The sequence below is a fragment of the Fringilla coelebs genome (genome assembly GCF_963513975.1).
Source record: "Fringilla coelebs genome assembly, chromosome: 1".
Lineage (NCBI taxonomy): Eukaryota > Metazoa > Chordata > Aves > Passeriformes > Fringillidae > Fringilla > Fringilla coelebs.
Genome location: NC_140028.1, coordinates 75,913,518 through 75,937,988, shown reverse-complemented (window position 1 = coordinate 75,937,988; position 24,471 = coordinate 75,913,518). Strand labels below are relative to the sequence as shown.

At 37.0% G+C, this 24,471-nt stretch overlaps 1 protein-coding gene across 1 annotated transcript in view; it reads left to right on the top strand.

Moving 5' to 3' along the window:
• The window catches only part of RETREG1 (reticulophagy regulator 1), a gene marked incomplete at its 5' end in the record, with an annotated part of 64,952 nt that overhangs the window by 16,178 nt on the left and 24,303 nt on the right, over positions 1-24,471 (top strand). The window lies entirely within an intron of this gene.

Sequence of the window (24,471 nt, the reverse complement as noted above, 5' to 3'; positions counted from 1 at the left end):
TTTGAGTTATATTAAAGTATATAGTAACATATCAGAATACTTCTAGAAATGCTTTTTGTTACACTGGGATTATCATGCTTTGTGTTGTCTGAGAATTAGTGCTTTCTTTGTAAAGCAGAATAATACTGTGTTGGTCAAGGAGATAATTTTTAGAACTTACAGAACTTTTAGAACTTACACCAGTGCTGCTGACTAGAAGTAGGTAAGATGGCTGGATTTCTCTTTAAGTCGACATAAGTAATTGATCGTTATAAATGCAAATAAATATAATTTGATATCCATATAAATAGAAATTAATAATTTTGGAGCCTGTTGACTTGCCTGTCTTAGAGAAATGTTTATGTCGTATTACTGTAGATTATATAATTTATTTAGTTTGTTGGCAGTTGTCCTGGTTCCAGCCAAGACAGTCTTAATTTTTGTAGCAGCCAGAAGGGGTGTGGCCAGGACTCAAAGGAGTTTTTATTCTCTAGCACCTCTCCTCATTTTCCAGGGATGGGGGAAGGAGTCCCTTCCAGGTCCCACAGTGTGGCAGCATGGTCAGGTGTGGTTGGGAGTTTACACATGGTGTGTGAATTATTCACCTCCCACCTACACTGATATTGTCACTGTTGCTGTTTATTGTTCTTTCTCATTGCTGTTTCCCATAAATTGTCCTTATTTCAACCCAAGATCTTTACCTTTTTTGTTTCTAGTTCTCCTGTCCAGCCCTCCACAGGGGAAGGGGTGATGGGGGAGTGAATTAGCAGTGTGTGATTTGGAGTGTTTCAGTGGGAACACTGAACTTGGGAACACCATTCCTTAAGCACAACAGCAGTATAATCAAAGTCTAAACGATTTGCAGACAATCCATTTTCAGAACAAAAGGTTACATATTTAAGGCATTATTCTTCTGAACAGACCACCAGGATTTATTATATATTTGACATAATTTGAAAGCATATCCATTACTACACTACAGTTTTATAGCCTGACACTGAAGAAACAGTAATGCAGAGTTGAAAAAGAGAAGATGCTGAGTTTTGTTCTTTTGTTTTGTTGTTTAGAGACAGATATCAATGTCATAGCAATTACAGAAGGCAGTTCAGATGTGCAGCCTCTGTTCAGTTTTATACCTCTTAACTTCCACAGGTATGAAATCTCATAAGCATAAAATGGAGCTATATGGAATTGATGACAACTTAGTTTATAAACTGAGCAGAGTAAAATGCTTTTACCATAGCTAGTGCTATTTCATGTATCTGTGTAGAGTGGCATTGGTTCAAAAAATTTAATTGAGAAGCCATTCCTGTGGCACAGTAGGTTAGAATGATTTATATTTCATTTCTCCTTCCTGTTATTTGCCAGAGAAATTTACATAAAATTTACTGTCTTTCAGGGTTTTGAATCTGACTTTACCTGTCTGATTACATTCAATAGGAGGAAGGCAAAGAAAACCAAATTGCTTGTGAAGTGAAAGGAAGCATAGGTTTTTGACTGCCTATTGTTTCCCTGAAAAATAATTCTGCAGTGTGATAAATTTTTCTTCTCTTACTCAGTTCATCAGGTCACCAAACTAGAATAGTGATTTTTGATTTTAATGAAAAGACTATAAATAGTACTTTAAATATCTTGGATTCAGGTTTTCAGTTGTTCAGAATGCTGGACTTGATTTGCTGTTCTGTGGGGAGACAATGCAGGGAGTGAAAAAGATAGGTCATGCCTTTGGGTAATATAATACAAGCATTGTATGTGTCCATCTAGCCCAGCATCTGCTCTCTGAAGGGATCCTGCCAGGAGAAACATGACCTTGGGTAATATCCTGCATTAAAGCAGGACAAGCTTGCAAGGTTCTCTTGGTGTACTTTCCCAACAGCTTCCAGTTGAACCTTACCCCATCCCCCTCCCAAACTGTTCTAGGTGGGGGTAAGGTTCTACCGTGAATTTGTCTCGTTGCTTTTGTTCTTAGAAACTTTTGTTGTTGGCAACATTCTGTACACAGAGATCCACAGCTGAACCACCTGCTTTGTGAACAGTCTTCTGTTTGTTTACTGCCCTATAATAGTTTGTAAGCTCTTCCTACAATTTTTCTTGGAAGAAATACTGAGCAATTACTCTCCATTAGTATTCTCCAGCAAGCTGTGGCTTTCATAAACTTCTGTCCTGACCTGTTGTCTTCAGTTCATGACTGCTTAATTGTTCCTAAAATAGAGATTCTCTGAGTTTTGATGTCTTCATTGGGCTTTTCTGCATTTTTTCTTCCGTTTCTGCGCCCCTTTTTGCTGGGGAGACAGAATTACAAATAGCATTCAGGGAAATCCTTGGACTATACATTGTCCCTCTCTTCTTTTCATAATAAATCCCAACATTGATGGGTTTTTTTTTTAACCTCTACTGAGCTCTGAAATGATGTTTTCATGGATCCATGTTTTCATGAATAATCACTTCAAGGTAATGTCCTGAGTAGTAAAGATCAGCTTAAAGGCTATATGACTTTAAGAGGTTTTGGGGTTTTTTTCTCTTTTAATTTCTTCACATTTCATCTGCCTTTTTTGCAAGAAATCATGTGATACTTGATTAAATTCTGCTAATCCTTTCAGCTGGTCTCTGTCTTTACCAGAATAATTCCTTTCATTTGTCATGGCTTCTTATGCTCCATAAAAGCATTTGATGAGAGACCTTGTTGAAAGCCTTCTCAGAAATCCAGGTGACTTTTTATGGACATCACTGTTCATCTAAAAGCAGGTTCACTTTTGGAAAGGACAGAAGGTTTGTGATACGATGTCCTTTACAGCTTACATTAGGACAGGCATGCATGCCCTTTGTTAGTTTTCCTGACAGTTTGCACAGAGCAGAGATGAGTGTTTAGTGGTTTGCAGTTCTCTGGCTCTTGTGTGCCTTCCCTAAAAATAGATATTGCTTTAGACACTTCACAGTCCTCTGCCTTAAGGCAGCTTTAAGAGACGCCGTTTAACTAAAATGAAATTTCAACTGTTGCACCCAACCTTTCATTTATAGCTTTTATAAGTTCACAGAAAGACTCTGCATTTGTTCGCACTGTGGGTGGGTTTTTCTTTTTTTGAATGCTCCTGTAAATGTGCCTGTTGATTGTGTTGAAATTGAAAGAACTGCTGTAAGATGTTGAAGCTGGGTGCATGGTTGGTTCCTTTTCATTTTACTCAGAATTGGATATGAAAAACTGTTTTCATGTTATCGTATATGAGCAAGACATGCCAAATATATCCCCATATCCAGCAGAGAATCACTGGTTCTTAAGTAACTTACTTAGAAAAAAATGTGGTAGATCTGTGATACTTTCAGTGAGAGACAATGCCTATTCAAATAAATGTCTATTCTAATAAATTACATGATTCTGCATGATTTTTCTTTGGCATGCTGGCCCTACAGCCCTGCATCCATAGTTTGTAACTGCCTTAAGGTCCATGCAGAATGGCTGTGTGCAGCCAGGAAAGGATTTCTAGTCTGTGCCAACTTTGAAACTCCTCTGGATTGCTTTGGCAAGTGCTAGTTGGCATCCGCCAAAAATGTGCTAAGAGCTATTTTAATGGTTTAACTGCAGAACTGACCAATTCTAGTGCCTGACAGAGCTGCCACACACAGATTGGTTTATCGAATGTAGGACAATCAGATGTAGGTAGTACCAAAATTATCTGAACAGACTCATTTCCTGCCCTACCTTTTTGTTATGTGATTCTGGTTTTGAAAATTAATATCTATCAGTCAGCCACCAGCACAGTAGAATGTTTCATAAATGGTGGCACCAAACCCAAATGATGAGTTTTATAGTGAAATGGCGAACTTTTGTTAGTTGGAGTGTGAATTACTGATTGTGACTGTTCTAAAACTTGCATTTTTTCAACATTCATGTGCATTGTGTATTTCGTCTGCTGCATGTACATTCCAAGTATCAGAGACTGAAGTACTTCAATTAAAATGCTGTTAATTTGTGGCACTTGTTTTTGATCCTCCTTCATCTTTGTTGAGCACTGCTGACTAGTCAAAGCAAGCATTGCATTGCTTTTTTCATGACCATAACTTAAATGCAGAATGCTTGCTGCCTCACAGGTAAAATGTGTATAAGTAAGAAGACCTGTGATTGTATTTCTAATGGAGTCATTTAGTACTATTTTAATATTTCAAACTGAAGATAAGCTAAACCTTCCTTAGGGATGGTAGCTCTGTAGCACTTTTTTTCCCCTAAATCTAGTTCTGTTTCTGAGGAACTGCTGCACAGGTATCTTGCCTTTTTTAAAAATGGGTGACAGCTGTTAAAGGAGCACTAGAAAAGGTCACTTGTTAAATTACTCTTCCTCATTATGAAGCTGTTTTATTTCTTCCTATCCTAAAGAGATTTCTTTAAAATCTGTAGCTTCTCTAGTCAGTGTGGTGTTACCTTTAAGTCAGTAGATGTATTAGAATATCACAGAATTGTAGCACACCTTCATTTCTTGAGTGATCAAGCTTAAGAAGATCAAATTAATATTAACGCTGAATTATTATTTTACAGTAAGCCTAAAAATCCCTAGTTGCAGCCTGAGAAGGGACTAAGCAACTTTTAAAAGGCCATCAAAGAGTGACTGAAAAGAATAAGCTAGAAAGAAATGAGTTAATGCTCTGAAGACCAGGAGCTCTGCATAGCTTCTCTTCAGTCCCCTGTTATGTTTTATCATTTTCTCAGATCAAAGCTACCTGGGACTTTGGGAAGAGCCTTGCCTGACCATCATGGTGTTAAGCTCCCTGCTGCACTAATGGCTGCTTCAGCCACGGACTGCAGTAGGTGTGTAGTACTTACTGTATTATTAAACGTTGAATGTTGTGGATATAATCCTTTGGACTATGAAAATAAATCCTGAAAGGGTTCTCCTGACCCTGTAGGTTGAAAGGAAGGGTTTTTTTATTCCCAAAGCACATTTTCTCCTCTGTTCTCAAGGGGAGGGAAAAATAAGCAAGTGCAGCACCATGAACAGCATGTCTAATCACTGCTGCTCGTGTGATTGGGTCAATGAAGATTTGGAATTCCATAAGAAGAAACAGTAACATTTGCAAGAGAAAAAGGACTCTTCTTGGTGGAAGCTTTTAACTGGCAGTTGTCTTTATTAAAGCACTTTAGGACTTGATGTTGAAAACCATGGTTAATATTGAAGTGCTCTTGAAGCTCGGTAGTTAGCTAACTGGGATATTTCTGAAATAATAACCTTCACTGATAGAAGGTTACAAACAGACACACAGAGGTTATTTTCTAAGCCTAGGACATTCCTGTTCCTTACCACCTTCCTTCTCCAGTCCCTTCTTTGTGGATTCCTTCTGTGAGAGTTAGCTGTGGTGATACTTGTGGACTCCCAGAGCCATCAAAGTTGCTGCCCACTTGCAGGCGAGAGTTACTGTTTGGTAGGTAACAACATCTGTTGCTGGGTCAGCTGATGTGACAGATCAGCTTCAAATTCAGGCCATAGCTTTTCCAGATCTGAATTCATCTTTTGATCTACACTGGTTTCACTCTTGCATCAGCCCAGCTCATAGACATTTGTATGCATTACAATGGTCAGTGTGTTCTGAAGAACAATATTCTGAGTTAGCACCATTCAGAGCTTGATATATTTCGTAATGTGTGGCTATTGGGCTTTTTTCCAAGAAGAAGAAAAATTAATCTTTTGAATCTAATAACTCCATAATGCACTTGTGCAAAATTATTCCTAATATGTCACTGAGAGCAATGAAAAAACTCTTTGTGTTATCCTTAGATATATATGAGACAGTTCCCCATTTCATCTAATTACCATGCTTTGTTTATGATGTCAGAAGCTTTACATACCTCTGCTTTACATATGTTTTGCCTGCTGGGTTTGCTTAAGACAATCTGCAAGTCATGTGCCTAAATATTTCTGACGTAGTCTGCTTAGTCTGATTTCATGATCAATGGAGAAAGATTTCACGAGATATATATCCTGATCTATCTCTTCCCAAACAAATGTCTGTAGAAAGGTCAGGTATATTGTGTCTTAATCGTGACTGTTTGTTTCTCTTGAATATATTCAGGAAACCTAGGGTGGTGAGACAAGTGTTTACAGCCCTTGTGTCATTGTTCCCTGTTGATCTGAAGGCCTGTCTGTTTCAGAGATGCCACTGACTGCTGCTTGTGGCTACAATAAGAAACTGACTCTTGCACTCTTGGCACAACATACAGGAATACCAATCCACAGCAGTAATAACTGCAGGGCATGGGGACTTATTTACCTCTTTGTGTACCTAAAGTTTCTCTGAAATGAGTCTCAGGCACAGTGTGATCTCAAGCGATCTCAAGATCGCTCTTGAGACTAAGACCAAGGATATGCTGCTTCACTGTATCTCAAAATAAAAATCCTGTCCTTCAAGGTGTTGCAAAGAGATTTCTTTGCAGATGAGTGGATTAGGAAATAAGAGGTCTTTTTCCATTATGAACTCCAACAAGATCAAGGCTGTAGCAGAAGTGTTTCTGTTATACACTTGTTAATCCATTTCCTTGATGTTATAGATAGGAAAAAATGTAATGTGAGCCAGGGGCAGTCATGTGGGCCAGTCAGTACCAAAACACACCACCATCAGTTCCAGTTTCTGTTGCGCAGTCTCTTTGTCTTGCTTTGGTCAGCCAGACAGGATCCATTCCTCACATGGCCCTGCACAACTACACAATCTGAGAACAGACTGAAGGAAATACTTCCTGTGGACCTACAGCAAGGCAGAGGGCAGAATATAGTCTAACAAATAAATAGATAAAAATAGGCTCCAGAGAGTAAATATTTGCTTCTTCAGTTATTTCAGTGTAGTCTGAAGGCATCTGGAGTCTTCAAAGGCTTCCAGCCTTGGTATTTCATAGTGCTTGCTGTTCTGTCCTGTTCATTTCGCCTCATATATTTGTATGAGTTTGTGTTGGAAGATATATGTGGCTGGATAACATACCTCAGAACAATTCTACTTTAAATATGGTTCTCCCAAATGTTCTTAATATATAAAAGCTGTTGCAGTCCTTCAGGAAGTGAATGCATACTTGTGGAAAGCAAATGGAAATTGAGTTTTATTTGCAGCCTAAACCCATACTTTTTCAGTAACCACTGTACTATTCAAATACCAGATTGTAATTGTCCTTTGTTTTATAGAATGTGTTGCTACAACTCAGGCAGCAATATGCGTGGTGGGGTTTTTTCTAAAGGCACATTACACATGAATGATTAAACCTTCTGCAGATTGCAGAAAGAATTGTCTGCATTGCAAAAACCTCTCAGTGCTTCATTTTTTTTGTTTTTTTTTAATATTATGTGACCTTATTTTTTCTTTCTGGCTAGTTATTTCCAAGCTGTTAGCTACCTTTCCAAGTAAGGTATTCTTCTGGGTTTGTTTGCTGTATATTGATACATGATAAAATAAACATACTGGTAAAGTTTTTCTTCCAGGAGCAAAAACCAATAATTCTGTAGAAATGCTGTAACTTTGGCAAAAGTGTCACATTTAGTCTGAAAACTGTTTAATACCTTTTTTTATACAATTACAGGAAAAGGTTGGTGGTTGGTTGGTTCTTTTTTTGTTTAAGGGGAGGGGAAATGAGGGATGTTGCACAGCATTTGTAGGTGCCATGCATCTCACTGGTAGAAATAGTTGGATTGTTTGGCTTGTTATTTTCCTTATATTTGCCAGAAATTATATGTAGTGCACATAACCAATTCCTTCTCATGTAGAGTGGTTTGCAAACTTTTGAAGTCAGGCCTACTCTCTGTGGTTCTCTAGAAATTTGGTTATATCTCAATTCTGTCTTTGCCATCACAAGGCATTTTCCTCTCTTCTTTGTCCCCAGAAGCTCAGCTCACCTTTCATCATGGAGGGTGCACAGCAGACATGAGGAGAAAATGTTGGAATCGTCCCATTTCTTTACAATTACCAAAAAACTATAGCATTCCTCTTTCTGTAAGCCTTACTTGTCTTCTGTTCCTATTAGTTAAACATAAAGGTTAAACAATATCTTAGCTGCAAGAAGAGCAAATTCTGAAGAAGCAAGGGCAGAAACAAAGGACCAGCAGAATTGTACTGGAGCTGCTTTAACTGTTTTTATACAGGGATATATTCTAACGCAGTTATACTTACAGAAACTGTCATTATTTGTGTGTCAGTATCTGTATCGCTCTGTGCATGATGTTCAAACTGAGCAACATCAGTAAACACCAGTATCATGTAAAAGACATGACTGGTGCTGTGTATGGTAAATGTCTTGTAAATGCATCTCAAGCATAGATTATTTTTTTCTAAGAACTTGTAAATAACTCAAGTAGAAACATGATCCTTTTCCACTGCACTGCTTGTTTAATAAGTTGTTTCCCATTTTGCATTTATGCACTTGCTGTGTCAACTCCTGCATGTTCCTGACAAGCAAGGGTAGTTGATTTTATGCCATTTCCCAGTCTGAGCTCCTATATATTTTGAACCCTGATTCTGTCCTTCGCTGTGTCTGTCACTCCTCCTGGGGTATTGCAACTCACTCATCTGAAGGATTAAGGCAAATACTGAATGAAAATGTTAAGGACATACCAGTCTCATATAACAAGGCACTTCTAATACTCTGCCCTTGCCCTTTGGTATAACTTTTCAATTAAATGTGAAGTTATGGGGATTGCATATATGGTGGTTTTTTTTCCAGTTTGCTTTTAAGTGTCATATAGCAGAATTTCAAAAGCATTGTAGCAGTTGAGATGTATGCTTTCATCTTCAGGACAGGCTTTGTACTTTTTAAAAATGAATTCTTTTTACTTTTTTGGATGCTGAATAATCCTCTTTGACTGCTTTAACAGCTTCTTAGCTTTGTTATTTACTTGCTCAGTGTCTTTCTAATATTCAAGTGATAGCAGTTGATCTAAAATTGCTTAGATAGCCCTTTTTTTTTCTAGTTTTACCTTGTAAAAACTGTAATTCCTAGAGAAATTTATTACTCTACTTTCTGTCCCACAATCCTGTCCTTTCCTGTACCCCACTGGCTAGTTGTAATCAAAATTATTCATAATTATTTTAATCTTTTAGTTGTATTTAGAGAGTTCTGAAAGCATTCCATATTGTTTATTTTGGGGTTCCAGTACTGAGATACTAAGGAATCATTCAGAAGACTGCCATAGTGTACCTCTGGGAAATTTTTTTTCTTCTGTTCTGGTAACAGAAGTGTTCTTACACAAATATTTAATTAAAATTTTAAGATTCAAAAGAACACCTCACGTAGTCTGATTTGACAGTTGTTTTTTGGTCTTGCTAATCTCACAAACAGGTAATTTCAGTTATAATTTTAAGCATATTGTTTGAAAGCTTTTTGGGTGCGTGCGTGTTCTGTTTGTATCTTCTCTGGGATAAACAAATCCTATTCCTCTATTAAGCCAGAAGGGTTGATTTCATGGACAAACACAAGGAAATTTCATGTGGAGGTTTCAAACAATCCTTATACCTAGCATTGTGGTTGGACTGGATGATCTTGAAAGCCTCTTCCAACCTAAATGGTTCTGTGATTTTGCCAGTTTGCCTCCATGCTGGAAGAAAAGTTCATCTGGGTACTGTGAAATGTGTATTTTTACTATACTTAAATAAACTAACTTTTAAATACATCTTTTTTAAATTTTGTAATACTTTGTTCAAATGAAGTCTCTGCATCCATGATTAAATGTGTGAAATAAATACCTGCCATAAGTGCAGTCTGTGCAAACTGCAGGGTGTGCTGCATCCTGTACAAAAGTGGCTCAGTAATTAATTTCCTTTGTTACATATTGGTAAAAACTAAATGCTACACTCAGTTGGAAAATGTGATCATAGTCTGAGGTGATGGGAGGATGGATATACAGCCTTTGTTTGTAATTTTTTGTTTAAACATAGTGCATTTTTTCTTCAGCAATTTTCAACATATAGTAAAGCCAGCTCTTTTCCATGTTTGATATTTTTAAGTATGGAGCTGCAGTCTCTGTTCAGTTATTTGTGAGTGTTTTGCTTCTGGATCCACTTTGTCTAAAATGCAGTTTTGTTAAAGGCATCTGTGAGCACAGACAGGTGGATTTGCCTGTTGTGAATAACCTGAGAGCTGCTAATTCTGTGCTGACCCAGTTCTGACATGCTCACTGGTGTGTCATGAACCACCCATATTGTCATCACTGGGGAAAAAATGCACCCTCCCCACTGCTGCCTGCCATCATCTCAGCTTTCTCACATCTTCTTTTTTTTTGTCACTCTGTTTATTGTAATGTGCTGTGTATTTTGATCACAGCACTAACCAAACATTAGGTAGAAGATTCATAGAATTGAAGATATTTGAGGGTTTTTTTAGTTCAGTATTTTTCTAGCACTTTGAAAATACAAGAACTTCTTAAAAATTATGGAGTTAAAGGAAAGTTATAAAGAAAAGTTAGAAAGCAAATACAGAAAATGGCACAGAAGGAGGTGAGTGGAGAAACAAACCAGGGATTCACAAGGTGAAAATTGCTAAAACAATTAGTGTTACTCTGAAGCTCTCCCATGCCACTTGTCCCTGTCTCAGCTTTGTGCTTTCTCAGTAAGGAGTGCTTAGATCTACTCTTCCATCTTAGACAAGAGCAAGTACGGCAAGTGCTGCATTTGAATTTGCAGACTTGTGTCTGCAAACAAGTCTGATTACCTGCTGTTTGGCAAGGGAGTTTTCAGCAAGGGAGTCTGGAGGTGTCCTTCACTTCTTAATACTTTCATATTTCTTACTTTTACAGCACTATTGACACCAGTATTTTTTTACCAACTGAACTAGAGCTTTTAGAGTCTTAATTACAGGGAAAATAAACCATACTTTCTTCTGTTTTGAGATGTGGGCCATGCTTTGGTCATACAATGAAAACTACAAGCTTCTCTTAAAATAGTTGCCTATCCCATCTTCATGGGTTGACTTAAGTCTGTGAACATCTCTGTAGAGAAAATATATCTGAAAAACTGCAGAGGAATTGTGTTGGTACCATCTATCTCAGATTTTTCAGGGACCTCTTGTGAAGCAAGCAAGTAATCTTGTTGTGGAGTGCAACACCCCACAGAGAGTATCAAATGGATTAAAAGGGGCAATATCTGGTTACCTCCTGAATTTAATGAAATTTTGTTTTCTGGCTGTTCTTGAGCAGGTCAGCTTTTTCATGCTAGCCACAGCATTTTTTATTCTTACCCTTTTTTTTTATAAAGTTGGTTAGAAATTGTCGGTAATGGCAGGCATATTTACATGTTGTTGTCAATTCTGAATATTACTGCACTTTCAGCATAAATCCTTTGCTTTGGGTTTTGTTTTGCTTTTTTTTTTAAACTTGTTTCTATTTACAAATTGTTGATATAAATAGAATGCTTCAGCCCAGGGTGTAGAAGGATACACTTTTAATTTGGCTGCTGGGCTAAATAGCATTAGAGGAGAACCTGTCCAGGGGTGTGATTGACAGGTATGTTGTCAATAAGAAAGTGAAACTTGGAATTGAGTGTATGCGGCAGAAAGTGACAAAGACCCCTCATATCTTAAGTAAAGATCCTTCCATTTGAAGGATCCAAGAGGCTTGGACACAGTCTTGCAAAATGTCAGCCAAAAAGTAATGTCATGTACTTCAACTCATGTGTTGAACTTACTAGGTTCAAGTTACAAGAACTACCTCTTGAAGGGTGGCAACAGCTTTCCCAACCAGCTCAGACAGGGAAAGGAGATTACTTGGATTCAGTCGCATCATTTTGAACAGAACAACTGGTCGCTGCCTCTGTCAGGTCTCACCCTGAATATTTATCCCTAATCCATAAAGATTTATGAACAAATATTCCATGTTCTGGGATTTTCTAATTTTTGGTGGGAATCCATGTGTCTTGCAATTTGTGATTATGCAGAAGTAGCTTCATATCAATACAGTAGAATTGACACTAAGTTTTCTAGGGCAATTCTCTGAGTTAGCAAGGCTCTCTCTTCTAGTTCAAAGACTTCAAAGAGCCTAGGCAGACATAGTTAGATGTCTAGACAGTCAGAACTTAGCTGAACATTGTGTTTGTAAGTTTGAATTGGTTAACAGGCAATAGTACTTTTTTAGAGTACCAAGGTACCAAGCCGTGCAAAAGAGAACAGAAACCTGACATACAGTTGAAACATCCTTTTTCTAACTCTTTGTAGGCTTACACCATAAAATAAATGTAACCACTGCCTCGTCCGGAAGCAGCCTGTTGGATTGCCACAGAGCTGCTGGATAGGTTTGCCTGCCTTGGAGATTTGTTTTGCTTGCAAGCATAATGTTGCTATTTTTCACATTTTTTATGTATTTTAAAATGTATATTATTTTAGAATTAGGTGGGTTGCATCAAATTAGTACCTAAACTGGCACAATATTGTTGCAACAAGTACCAGACTGATTGTAAGTAAAGAATAACCGTATTTTTGATGAGTGTAAGAGTGTGAATGGAATGACAGACCTCAAATTGCTCATCAGGAGAGAAGTTCACAAAGCTGACCTTTTCAAAGGGTAGAGAGTAAATTTAAGTGAAAAGAGTAATGTTAAAATGGTCATGTCCTGTGTGCTATGTTTGTTCCATTGCACATGTAATATTTTTGCCATCGGTGTTTTTATTCTATTCTTACCACTTTCCATTTTAACAGTTGAACAACTGTGAGAGATAATTTGCAATCCTGAAGTCATTTGACTTGTCATCTTAAAGGGTATTTATAAACTATAGCATTCAGGGAGCCCCCAGTGTTACCTTAAATAGAGAGACTCCTTTTAGGATTAAGAAGAAAATGGGACTGTTTCATTTTGGAATGGCTTCTCTTAAATGTAAGTCGAATGATGGTTGATTAAAAGCTCCATAAAAATAGGTAGCAAGATTAACCATATTCTGTACTTTTATATTATCATTAAAGACTGCATGAAAAGCAAATGGAATGTCCTCTGCTAAACATGTGAAAGAGATGTTTTTCTTCTGAAAATACAAGTAGCTTTTAATATTGGCTCTTTTAATATTGGCCTGCATTAACTGTTTCCTGTAGGCAGAAATGCTGCTTTTGCTATATATATTTGTTTGTTCCACAACAACAACAAAAAATTTGCTGGTCTCCTAACACCCTATTGAGTTAATTTCTGTCAAGTTTTCAAATTCTAAACAATTTTTAAAGAATAGCGGAAATCTGAGGGTAATTGTCAGAACTGAAGAAATTTTTCTGACTGCCCTGGAGCACTTGAGCCCCTGCCCGGGGGGCTCAGAGACCTTGGCACAGAGCCCAAGACCCCTGTGCCTTTGATCTTGACCCATGGAAAAACAATTACCAACCTTTATATGAAGAATTACAAGTCAAGAGAGTTTAAGTAGAATAATAGTTAGTTTGTCACAGGGTGAAAAATAGATTTTTGGGGTTTTTAGAATGGGGGTTCAGGAGGCAAGATGGAGGGATCTGGGCATGTCCAGTCTTTCTCCTTCTTCTTCTTGGCCTCTATCTTCTGCTGTGATGGTGGCACTTTTGAATTGGTTTAAGGTAGAAACTCACTTCTAACACAAGTGATAGGTATTGGGAAGTTATGGTAAATCATGTACATGTAGTTTTTAGTATAAAAAGGTAACACCACCCTGAGGGCAGCCAGTGTGCCTCAACCTGACCTGCCAGACAGACCTGTGGCAGGTGGGAGAAAGAATGTTATAGATAAGAAACAATAAACAGCCTTGAGAAGGAGAACACAAGAATCCTGACTCCTTCTTTGGCTGCTGGGCTGGGAAAAAGAGGCTTGTACATATCTCAGAGTCACTCTGACCAGCAGAGATTCTGAGAGGTAATAAGAAAGAAAAAGAAGCAAGCAATTTTGATTAATTTGAGAACTTGATAAAAGAAGCAAGAAACATTTGTGATCAATAAAACAAGAAATATATACTAGTATTTAGAAATATATATTAGTTATTGATATGGAAAGAAGAGGACATCTTTGCTTAGAATATTTAGAATGGTAATAGGAGAAAGATCAGAAGAAGTAGAGTAGTCAGGTACTTTCTATAGTAGTCAGGTTTTGACCTTTAATTGCATCTGGTTTGCCAAATGCGAGCATTAGATTACAAAACACATGATGGAAATTATTTATAGGGGACACAAGAACATATAGTTGTAGTTGGGGGTTTTTTTGGGTTTTTTGGTTTTTTTAATGCTGCAGACGTCTGGGTGGTTGTAACATGTGAGGGTGTGCTTCCCAGCTCAGCATCTGATTAGTCACTAATTTAGGAAGGAATGTCCTGGCACAGTTTTGTTGAAGCATGTGAGCCTATCAGCAGAATAACATATTATACTCTTTTAGATGTTTCAACATACAGTTGAGTAAAACAGCTCAGCTGTTTTTCACAGACATCATGGTATTCCTTCCAAGTCTCCTTTTCATCTCTTATTTCTTATTGACAGAAGAGATGTTACATATTTACTTACTAAAATAAATTTCATGCTTTTAACACTTTTTAAAATAATATTCCAAATGTTTTAGAGTGTAAATAACACTGAAGATATACAAGATATACAAGATATACAAGATATACAAGACAGCTTGTAAGTATTTTAATTTTACACTAAGGGAAACAGAAAGTAACATGTGCTCACATTCTGCATGGCACTCAATAAATCCAGATGATCAGACACATTAAGGTGGCCAGTTTAATTAAAATTTTCAGAGATAAATATTTGCTGTAGCACAGAACCATGTTCTCCCAAGTCAACCTGTGTGTTATGGCCACAGCACCATATGACACACATTTCCTTTCCCTATCTCCTCTTTCCAAAGTTCAGCCTTTTTTTACCCAGTGCTTGGATTAGTAGTATGATTAATAGGTCACTGATGTAGTTGTGGCCATTGAGGTTACTGTAGGTCAGTTCATAGCGAGAGGTAATGCTAAAGAGAATTTCATAGTGAATAAAAAAATATCTGCTATTTGTGCTGGAGCTATTCTGACAAATGTATTCATGAGGGATTTGAAAAGGCAGTGAGTAGTGGGATGACCAGGTACTAAATTATTCAAGAAAATTAAGACAAGGGCCAATTATGAAGAATTTCAGAAGACCGTTACAGGATTCTTTCTCAGTAAAATAGCATATGAAATTCAGTGTAGATAACTGTGAAGTTATGCAGAAATACCAGTACTAAATTCACATATAAAATAATAGTGTCTGAAGGTGACTCTGACCATTCATAAATAAGATGTGGTCTCACAAAATCAGCATTGGTCAACAGACTAAATCTACTGTTAAGTATCAGTAAAAAAGACTTGCAGGGAAAAAGCAATGACAGTCACACTCTCATAAACCTATTGTATGTCCAAATCTTGAATACTCTGTGTGGCACTGATCTGCTACCTTCCAGAAAACAGTACAGGAGAAAAAATAATCCAGAGCACAGCAACAAGGTAGAACAAATACACAGAACTATTTCCTTATAAAGAACAAGTAAATGAGGTAGGTCTTTTAAAAAGAGAAAATGATAATTAAAGAGAAATACAATAGAGGTCTCTCAAAATGCCACATAGAATATACTTTCTCTCTCACTTTTGGAATGAGGAGGCATCAAAGTGGCAGGCAGAAATGTGAGGAAAAATAAAAATGTGTAATAAGTTTCAGAAATCCTTGACACATGATTGTAGTGAATATTAGAACTATAGATGGATTTCAAATATAAATTACAGGACAGTTTTTGTAAAGAAAATTAATTGGAGGCTTTTAAATTAAAAATCACCACCTCTGACTTTGGAAGTCCCCAGGCTGCAGATTGTTGTATGCTCTGTTGTATTTTATGGAGCTATCATTATTATTATCCCATATTTTTATACTCTTGCTTAGGTGTCCCCACGTATTCAGTTTTGGCAAGTGTTAAAGACAGGGCACAGGGCTAGATGGGCCTTTGGCAGGCCCAGTCTAGCTGGTAGTGGTAACACCCAAACAGTGACTTTTTATTCAGTTAAGTGGCACCTTAAGACTGTACTAAATGTAGCTATTTATAGCTGTATTTGTATATAAATTGTGTTAAACTCTGAGAAATCTGAGAAGGGCACGTGAGATAGCTGTTGCTCAGTTTTAGATGGAGTGTCTGTTGCTACCATCACATTCCAAGGAAGTTGCAAGGTCAGCGTGTACCTTAACATCATGCTTTTATGCATTTAGGCATGAGATCAGAGTAATATAATTAATCAGAGCAACAATATCTGAGGTTTGCATGTCTGATCTTTTAAAAAATACTGTTCTAAACATGTGTAGCTTGCCTTAGAACACAGAGATGTGTCTGAACAATTACTGTATGAAGTTCTCATGGCAGGACTGTACAAGGTGTTTCCATTGTATTCACGATAAGCAGACAATTTTCTCAGAATGCATACCTTGACAACTTCTGTCCTAACTGGTTAGCTGAATCAGATATTTTTTATAATAATCGAACTCTCAAAGTGTGGAAATTCAGCTAGAAGCTCAGTATGATGATACACAGAAACAGAAGTTTCTGAAAATGACACATAAATAGAACTTTTTTGTTAAAGTTTCAAATACTTTGCTCAAAATCCTTGCAGATATACATTGGAAAATACTTATTTCTTCAATCAATAATCAGACTCAAAACATACTGAAGAGGGCTTTTCTTTTGTAACGAGTACTTTTAGCAGATGGAAATTTTGGGGATTTCTTAGTCACTGAAAGGAGGTGAAAAGCACTGCAGGTTACCTGAAAAGCAGTTGAAAAATTATGTATTTAAAGTGCTCTGAATGTTTCCCAAATAAATTATTTGGGGGGTTGTTTTTGTTGTTGTTTTGTTTGGGTTGTTTTTTTTTTTTTTTGGGGTGGGTTTATTTTGTTTTGTTTTGGATTTAGGGTTTTTTTTTGTGGTTTTTTAATATGAAAAAACCACCTCACTGAATAAAAGCAAAAGTCTGAGTAGAGAGGGTTTTTTCCCACCCTCCTACTTCCCTTCTTTATAGGAACATCCAGGGAGATGGGTTCAATGATTTTTATTCAAGATTCTAAAGGAAACAGCAAAAACTGTGATAAAATAGTATATGTTTTACAGATTGATATAGATATGTACAAATTTATATATAAGTAACTTCTAAATTCAAAGCTAAATTTTTCAGTCTTCCAGCAGCAAATTGTACTTTAAAAATGTATTTTATACAGCTTAATGAAAAAAGGATTCTTTATACATTTTTTGATGTCGCTTTAAAAATGAGGGAAAAGGAAGTTTTAGCAATGACGGGAGCAGCTGTCGTGCTGTACAATACAAATGGTCTATATCTGTGTTCCAAACCACCTTCTGCAATGCCCTGAATTTAAATAAAAATTAATAGTAAAGCAGTAGGGAATGGCAAATTTGTCTTTGGGACAAAAGCCTAGCTAACTGAACTTGGTTTTGACTTCCCAGTGGTTCTGTCAGCCCCTCAGCAGAATGCCAGGGGTCCTGTCATCCTCTCCAGGCAGGGTGAAGGTTATCGGCAGCTCTGCCCCTCTGGCTGAGTGCTCTGGCAGCGCTCGCCTGGCCAGCTCGGGGATTCCTCTCAGTCACAACTCAGCAGGTGCCCTTGCTGACAAAGGGGTCAAGCTGCAGGTCCTCATTGATCACCATCCCTCGTCTGAACACTTGACTTCTACTAGCCCAGGCACCACTTGACTGTAGTTGTTTTGGGGGTGGGTGTGGTTGCGGGAGAGGGGAGTGCTGAGTTCTCTCTTGCAGTCTTGGCCGCCCCTCTGCTTTTCCATGGGGCTGTGTCATGTTGCATTGGCCTCCCATTGCTTTAAATTTGCACATGTTTCATGGAGAGCTGGATATTAAAAGAGCAGAACGGTTGGGTTTGACAAGTATTCACTTCAGAGAAACTCTGTGAAGAAATTGGTTTACCCAGTCACTTCAGAATAAAGTTAGTTTTGTTGTAAGCAGTGCACTCAGAATTAACCATCTTATCCAGCTGATGAATTGCCATCATGTGAAACATACTGTTGCTTTGTATAATGTATTTCTTGCTGCTGCTTCTCATTATTACCTATCTTACCCTTTAATGTTGTCACAAGTGATACTAGGTAGAACTAGGTTCTTTAAGTTTTGGTGTTAGTATTTAAGAAGTGTATGTCTGCATTCTCTCTTCAGCTGGTAGGGCTATAATGTGAGGTCAAAACATAATATGAACTGTGGTGACAGGGTCCTGTTTTTCTTAAACCAGCTGATTGATCAGTGTACACAAATGCGTGCATTCTAAAATGGCATGCACTCTAACATTTTCTCCTTGATTTTAGTTTGTAAATGCTTAAAAATTTGCTTATATAAATGTACATGTTACTGTTTTTCTTACAGTATATCAGAATTGCTAACTTGCTGTTACAAGTGTTGAGTTAGAAAGTAGCATACAGATTACTAGTTTCTCTACCACATGAAAATATGGCCCCGAAACTGAGTCATGTTAGTGATAATTTAATAATCTTTTGCCACAGCTGCACAGTTTTATAAACTACCACACTGAGACTCAAGAAAGACAATTCTAATGAAAAAAAGCCCTTTTTAAAGGGAGAGAATATGATTGCAATTTTACCATCAGACATATAAACACTGGAGAGTTCATGTCTTGTCAGATAGTAAGCAAACAAATAGATAACTTGATGCTAGTAAGTTGATAAATTTACAGTCATTTAGTCATCTGTCTCACTTCCAGTATACAGGCATTGAAAAAGGCTTTGAAGCTTAAGGAATCAAAATGAATCATACCTATTATAAAAATGTTTGGCTAGCAATTCTGAATATCAATCAAAACTTTGGCTCTTTGTGCTGGGACGGAAGAATAGGGTTGGTGTCAGTGAAAGTGATGAATGATATATAACTGTGTGCTGTGCTGACATTATAATGTACTTGAAGTCTTGCAGTTATTCATCCTTAAGCTTCTAAGGTCTAATTCAGAACTGGTGACCTGGACTTGGATCTAGTTATGGCTTGCAGTTGCACTAATCTCTCTCTGGAGAGATTTTGTTATGCTGCACCAAAGAAGAAATTATATAATTAGGTGGAAAACTGGCTCCTATCCTCATGTTCATAGGATGATTGCAGAATTGAAGCAATGGTGTGTCATCTAAGCAAATTGTGAGCATACCAGCAACATCTTTTACGCATCAGTGCACTCAGTATGTGCTCTGAGTATCTTGCTGTATGGTCTGCCTTTCATATAGTTCATCTTTTTGTCAGTAGGAAAAGAAAACAACTGCTGAGAAAAAACAGATTCAGACTGCTACAAACAAAGAGACAGGAAGATGGGCAGGTTTCAGAATCTTGAGTAGCATGTATGCCTAGGGAAAAAAAATGGATTTTAATATGACTTCACTGAATTACAGATCATGAGAACTAGGAGAAAACTTTTTTTTTCTACCTTTGTAGAAATGCAGTATAATAAATAATTTCATGAAACATTATGTGAAAGGTTTCTTGAAAATTTTGAAAAATTCTCCGTTATCTTCAGAAATGGTTAAGATCATTGCTATGTGGGATTAGGTTTTTTGTTCCTTTTTTTTTTTTTTGCCTCCAAATATTTGTTTCTTTTATAGCTGTTTAACAAGATTCCATGGCCAAAAAGTCACAGAGCAGTTGAGATTTTCACCCTTAGTGGTAAGATCTACCTTCCTGTCTCCAGCTCCTCTCTGTTTGTCACACAAATCCAGCATGATCTGTCATATTTGTAAACAGCAAGATTTGCAGTCTTCATGTGACTAAAATGCAATAATCTGCTTTTAAAACTGCAGTTGAAGTGTCTCTTACTTCCTTTAACTCCTTTTTCTGCTTGTGTTTGAAACTTGGAAATACTGTCATGCACCAGGGAGCATTATTATGTGTGTTTTGTGACAAACACTAAAACCTCATAGTGACAATTCATTGTTGCTAATACAAATCAGGTTTTGGTGTCTGTTGATAGTCTGCTTTCATACTCAATTTTTTATGATTCTCTAAGAATACATATTCATGTGCTTTGTTCTGCCCAGTGAATATTTCTTGCATGTGGTATCTTGTTTAGCTTTTTGAATGTTGCACTACTTTTTTTTTTTTTTTTTTTCAAAATGGAATGCTGTTTGTTTGGGGTGTTTTTTTCTGAAAATGCAGCTTGTGATCTTAAAAATGTTTAACAATTAATTATTTCATCCAGGTACAATTAAGAATCCGGCATAAAATGCAGAATTCCATAAAGAAAGACAAAATTTCCTGAGCACTTTTAATCTTTGTTTTTATTTGTCTTCAACTGTTGAAAGATTTTTTTTCTTTTGATTTTTTTTCCAATCCTGAACCTTGGTACAGCTAAATACCAGACTATGTTTTATATGTAATAGGTGTCTTCATCTTTTTTAGCACACTGCTTACTCCTTGTGGTTACACCTGGTATAATACCCCAGCAAAGAACTGAGCAGGTTCAGCAGGTCCCATTTGAGGATTTTTCATTTATGCTTGTATGAAAGGTTTCTTTTAAAACCAGCTTTCTTTGTTTATCTCACAGTGTATGGAGAGACCTCAAAGTTAAGTAAATATAATAAGCATTTGCAGTTTGAATTCAGCTTTACATAGAAAGAATTGGGACAGGAAACTTTTAGCAAAATTTTGGTTGAAAAGATGGGAAAATCAGACACGCCCATCAAATTGATGAAATATGGTAAAACATATACTTTCATATGTGTGTGCTTATAAATATGTAAATGTACACATGCCTGCACACAAACACAAATGTGATCATTTTATTCCATTTCCTAAATTGAAAAAGAGGGGAAATAGTCCATTTTGGAGGACTTCATGTATGTTAATAATATGATTTTTTTTCCATTAGCATTAAAAGTCCTTACATTAATTTTCATCCTAGACATCTATTTGACAATCATGGTAATTTCTAAACCCATGCTTCTGCTGATGATAACATCAGTACAAACCATCTACATAAAGTAAAATGCTAGACTTTTCCATTAGTTCTGGGAATACAAACTAAACTAGATGTTCTTTTGGGAGTGGGATTTTATATATATATAGATATGTATATGTAGATTATATTTTTTTTTAATTTTTCATTCATATTATTGGAAGTGAGACTCATTCATAGCTGAATAATTAGAACAGGGTTATACATTGAAAGCACTGTGTTTTCCTTTTAGGTGAGGAGAGACATAGAAGGCAGCAGTGGTAGTGAGTAGTTCTGGAGGTGGTTGTCCAGCTTAAATATGACACAGGCTGATTAATTAAAATCTTTGAAAGCTTGCAGCCTGGGTGAGACACACCAACTACCTCCTAAAACACTTGAGCATCATCTGTATCTATTTTGATTGTGTAAAACAGTGTATGTGACTCTATTTCCAATCCTTTTTAGCTTTTCAGTGAGGCTGCTTCCTTGTCTCTGGCAAGAATATAGCTTTTATTTCCCTTCTTTTGCTGAAGACTTGTGGAGTCTTTGGTGCCTGCGGGTAAAAGGAAAATTTTGCATACATGTCCATACTATTTGGGGAACAGGCCATTTACTTGATAATTATGGTACATGTTCAGTCCAAATCTGTACTTAACAAGAGCAGAACTGGTAAGATTCCCTGATCAAGCAATATGTCAGGCAGACTGAAAATCTGATCTGCATGCCAGCACATCTTTTGGGGTGTCTTCATACCTGACAGTAAAGAGCTGTTACTCAACAGCTCTCAAGGAAGTTTTCAGAAAGGTCTAGAAGAGCTCAGCTTAGTGGAAAACAGGATAATGTAGAGAAGCAGAAGTAAGAAGAATTTATTCTTTAAGTTATCCAAATAACATAAAGAAGATCAGGTACTCTGGAAAGCTCTGTGTAAAAATGTGGTAATGACAGCCAACAGAGCATGAGGAATAACTTAGAAAAGAGGCCAAAATATGTAAATAATAGTCTGCTCTCACTCGGGATAACTACATTTCTGGTCTCTCCTACCTTATTTGGTTATGGTAAGCACAGGAAGAATTTGCAAAAGAATAGTGAGGATATTTCAGGGCATGGAAGAGCTTACGTGAATGAAACAGGTGGGCCAAATTGGGCTTTCAAAGCTGAATGAGCTGACCAAGAGGAGGACATTGTAGATATAATCTTCCTCTTGATTACAAAACCAAGGGCTTCCGTATTCCTTTCAGAAGTAATAGCACACGGAGGAGGAATTTACTGTAAGGTAGAAGGGGTTGCTCTTTCTGTTGAAGAACCAACAGAGCCAAGGGGAGGGAGAATTTCAGAACACGCTGCAAGTGAGAGAGACATGGCAAGGCTGGAATGTAGCAGCTCAGACAAAGTTGCTCAGAGAAGCACAGATTAGTCATGAGAGTTGAGGTCTCAAAAGTGGCAAGAAGGAACTTAGAAGGACAGAGACAGAGATGAGTGACTCAAGTCCAGTGCAATTAATGCACAGCTTAGCAGCAGCTAAGCAAAGGATCTCCTTGAAAAATAAGGAAATAAGGATCTCCTTGAAAAATAACATGGGTAGGAAAATACTTTCCTTCCTCATTCTGTCATTTCTAGTCACTCTGAGCTTTCAATATTGGAGAAGTTTAAAACTGATTTTTAGCAATGATAAAAAATGCTAAGCTCTTTTCTAAACAGCTTTGTCTTTCAATTTTGCCACCCATCAAAAAAGCCCCAAAATATAATGGTCTGCAAAAACAATAAATCACTGTGAAAAGCTGAAGAGAGTTAACTGTCATCTGTGTGTTCCAGTATAAGACATCTTGGAAACCAGTTAAAGTGGCTAGACCAAAGCAAATACTATTGGCTGGGAGTTGGCTGGTTTTTGTCCCAAACAGTATGCAGTTAAGCTGCAGATGCTCTTGCCACAAGGTGTTGTAGGTGTGACCATAGGATAGAATTCCACTCAGAGCTAAAAAACAGGCATCACTGCTGGCTGAAATCTCCACAAGCTGGAGTCTGGAAGACTGTCTGTAGAAGGAAGCGATGTGTTTTTCCTTGGCTGTTCCTTTTGGACACAATAAAAGATGCCAAAGCCCTTTGGCCTGATTCAGTACAATACTTCTGTTTACCTGCTGCTTCCACCCAAGTGTTCTTGGAGAGGTCAGTCCATCTCATGCTGCTGTGAAATAATCTGGAACCTGTTCTGCAGGAAACCTCCAGAGGAGCCAATACAAACTTCAATTCCCTTGGGTGCAGAATAATTTAGAATGATCAAAAAAATGAGATGATTTTTCTAGATAGTCTTTGTGATATCAAGCAAAATACTTCAGTGTGATTGCAGTTCCACTAATTATGCACTCATGCTGTTGTCAAGTATGATTTTCAAAAGTGATGAGCAGTGATACCACTAGAATACCACTTCAATACTAGAGTATTGAAGTGTTTTATAAATGCTCTAATTCCAACCTAAAAGGTCCTTGACATTTTAGATAGGTACTCATTTAGTAGACATTTTTGAACCTAATCCTTACAGGTCTTCCTTATGAATAAGTAAATAAGGTGATATTATCCTCCTTGCCTCAGTGTGAGCTGGAAAGAGTTGTAAGGCATTATAAAAGTAAACAGTTTTTCTGCTGTAGCAATAAGCTGTGGGTACAGAGTGTGACCAAGAAATGAACAGTCCAAAGTTGCACTTGAGGAGTTTGGAGTACATCAAGTTCCAAGGCTGAAATACAGGGATAGACTTGATACTGAAAGCTTTGCAGCTTCTGAGTGTGATCATCAGCATTAAAATGGAATATATAAAAAGGCATTTGACATAGTCAGTTTATGTGGTTGTGTAAGAGTATATTGCAGTGCATGGAAACTGAAGCAGCCCAAGTTGCATAAGGTTTGTTTGCTTTCATTTTTGATGCTACATTTAAATTTTGAATGATGCTCCTTTGTGTTTGCAGATTTCAGTTACTTCTTTTGCTTCATTTTCTAATCAGAAGACATCACAACTTTAATCTGAAGGTGAAACTGTTACACAGAATAATTTTCTTAATTAAGATTTTTGAATTTAGAAGCTCTGTTGTTTCAGGGTAAGCTTGAATAAATTCAACTTTTAATTATTTCATCTATAACTATCAGAAGTAAGAAAAGGAAAGAAAAGAAAAGAAAAAATGATTACTTTGGAATATGGATGTATTGGTGACCATGGAAAGTCTCAGTTGTAGGCACAACATTTATATTAATGCTTTTTTATATATTGCATTGCATAATTTAGTCAGAGGACTTTACTCCTGTTTTTTTAGATCTTACTAGTCCTTTTGAAGAAATTTATATGAAAAAAAGAAGAAAGGGTAGAATCCTTTGTCATTCTAAAAGTTAAGCAGCTTTACAGAAATTATGCATTACTCACAATGCACCATATATAGCTATACCTTTGCTCCAGCTTTGCTTTTTTTTTTTTTAACTTATTTTTAACATGTGACATTCCCAGGACAATTCTTACTGCCTCATGCAGGACAGGCAGGTGTAAATCTTGCTGGGTTCCTTCCTAGGAAAAGAGATTTCTTACATGAACGTCTCTGGATGTAATGTGGATTTGAAAAT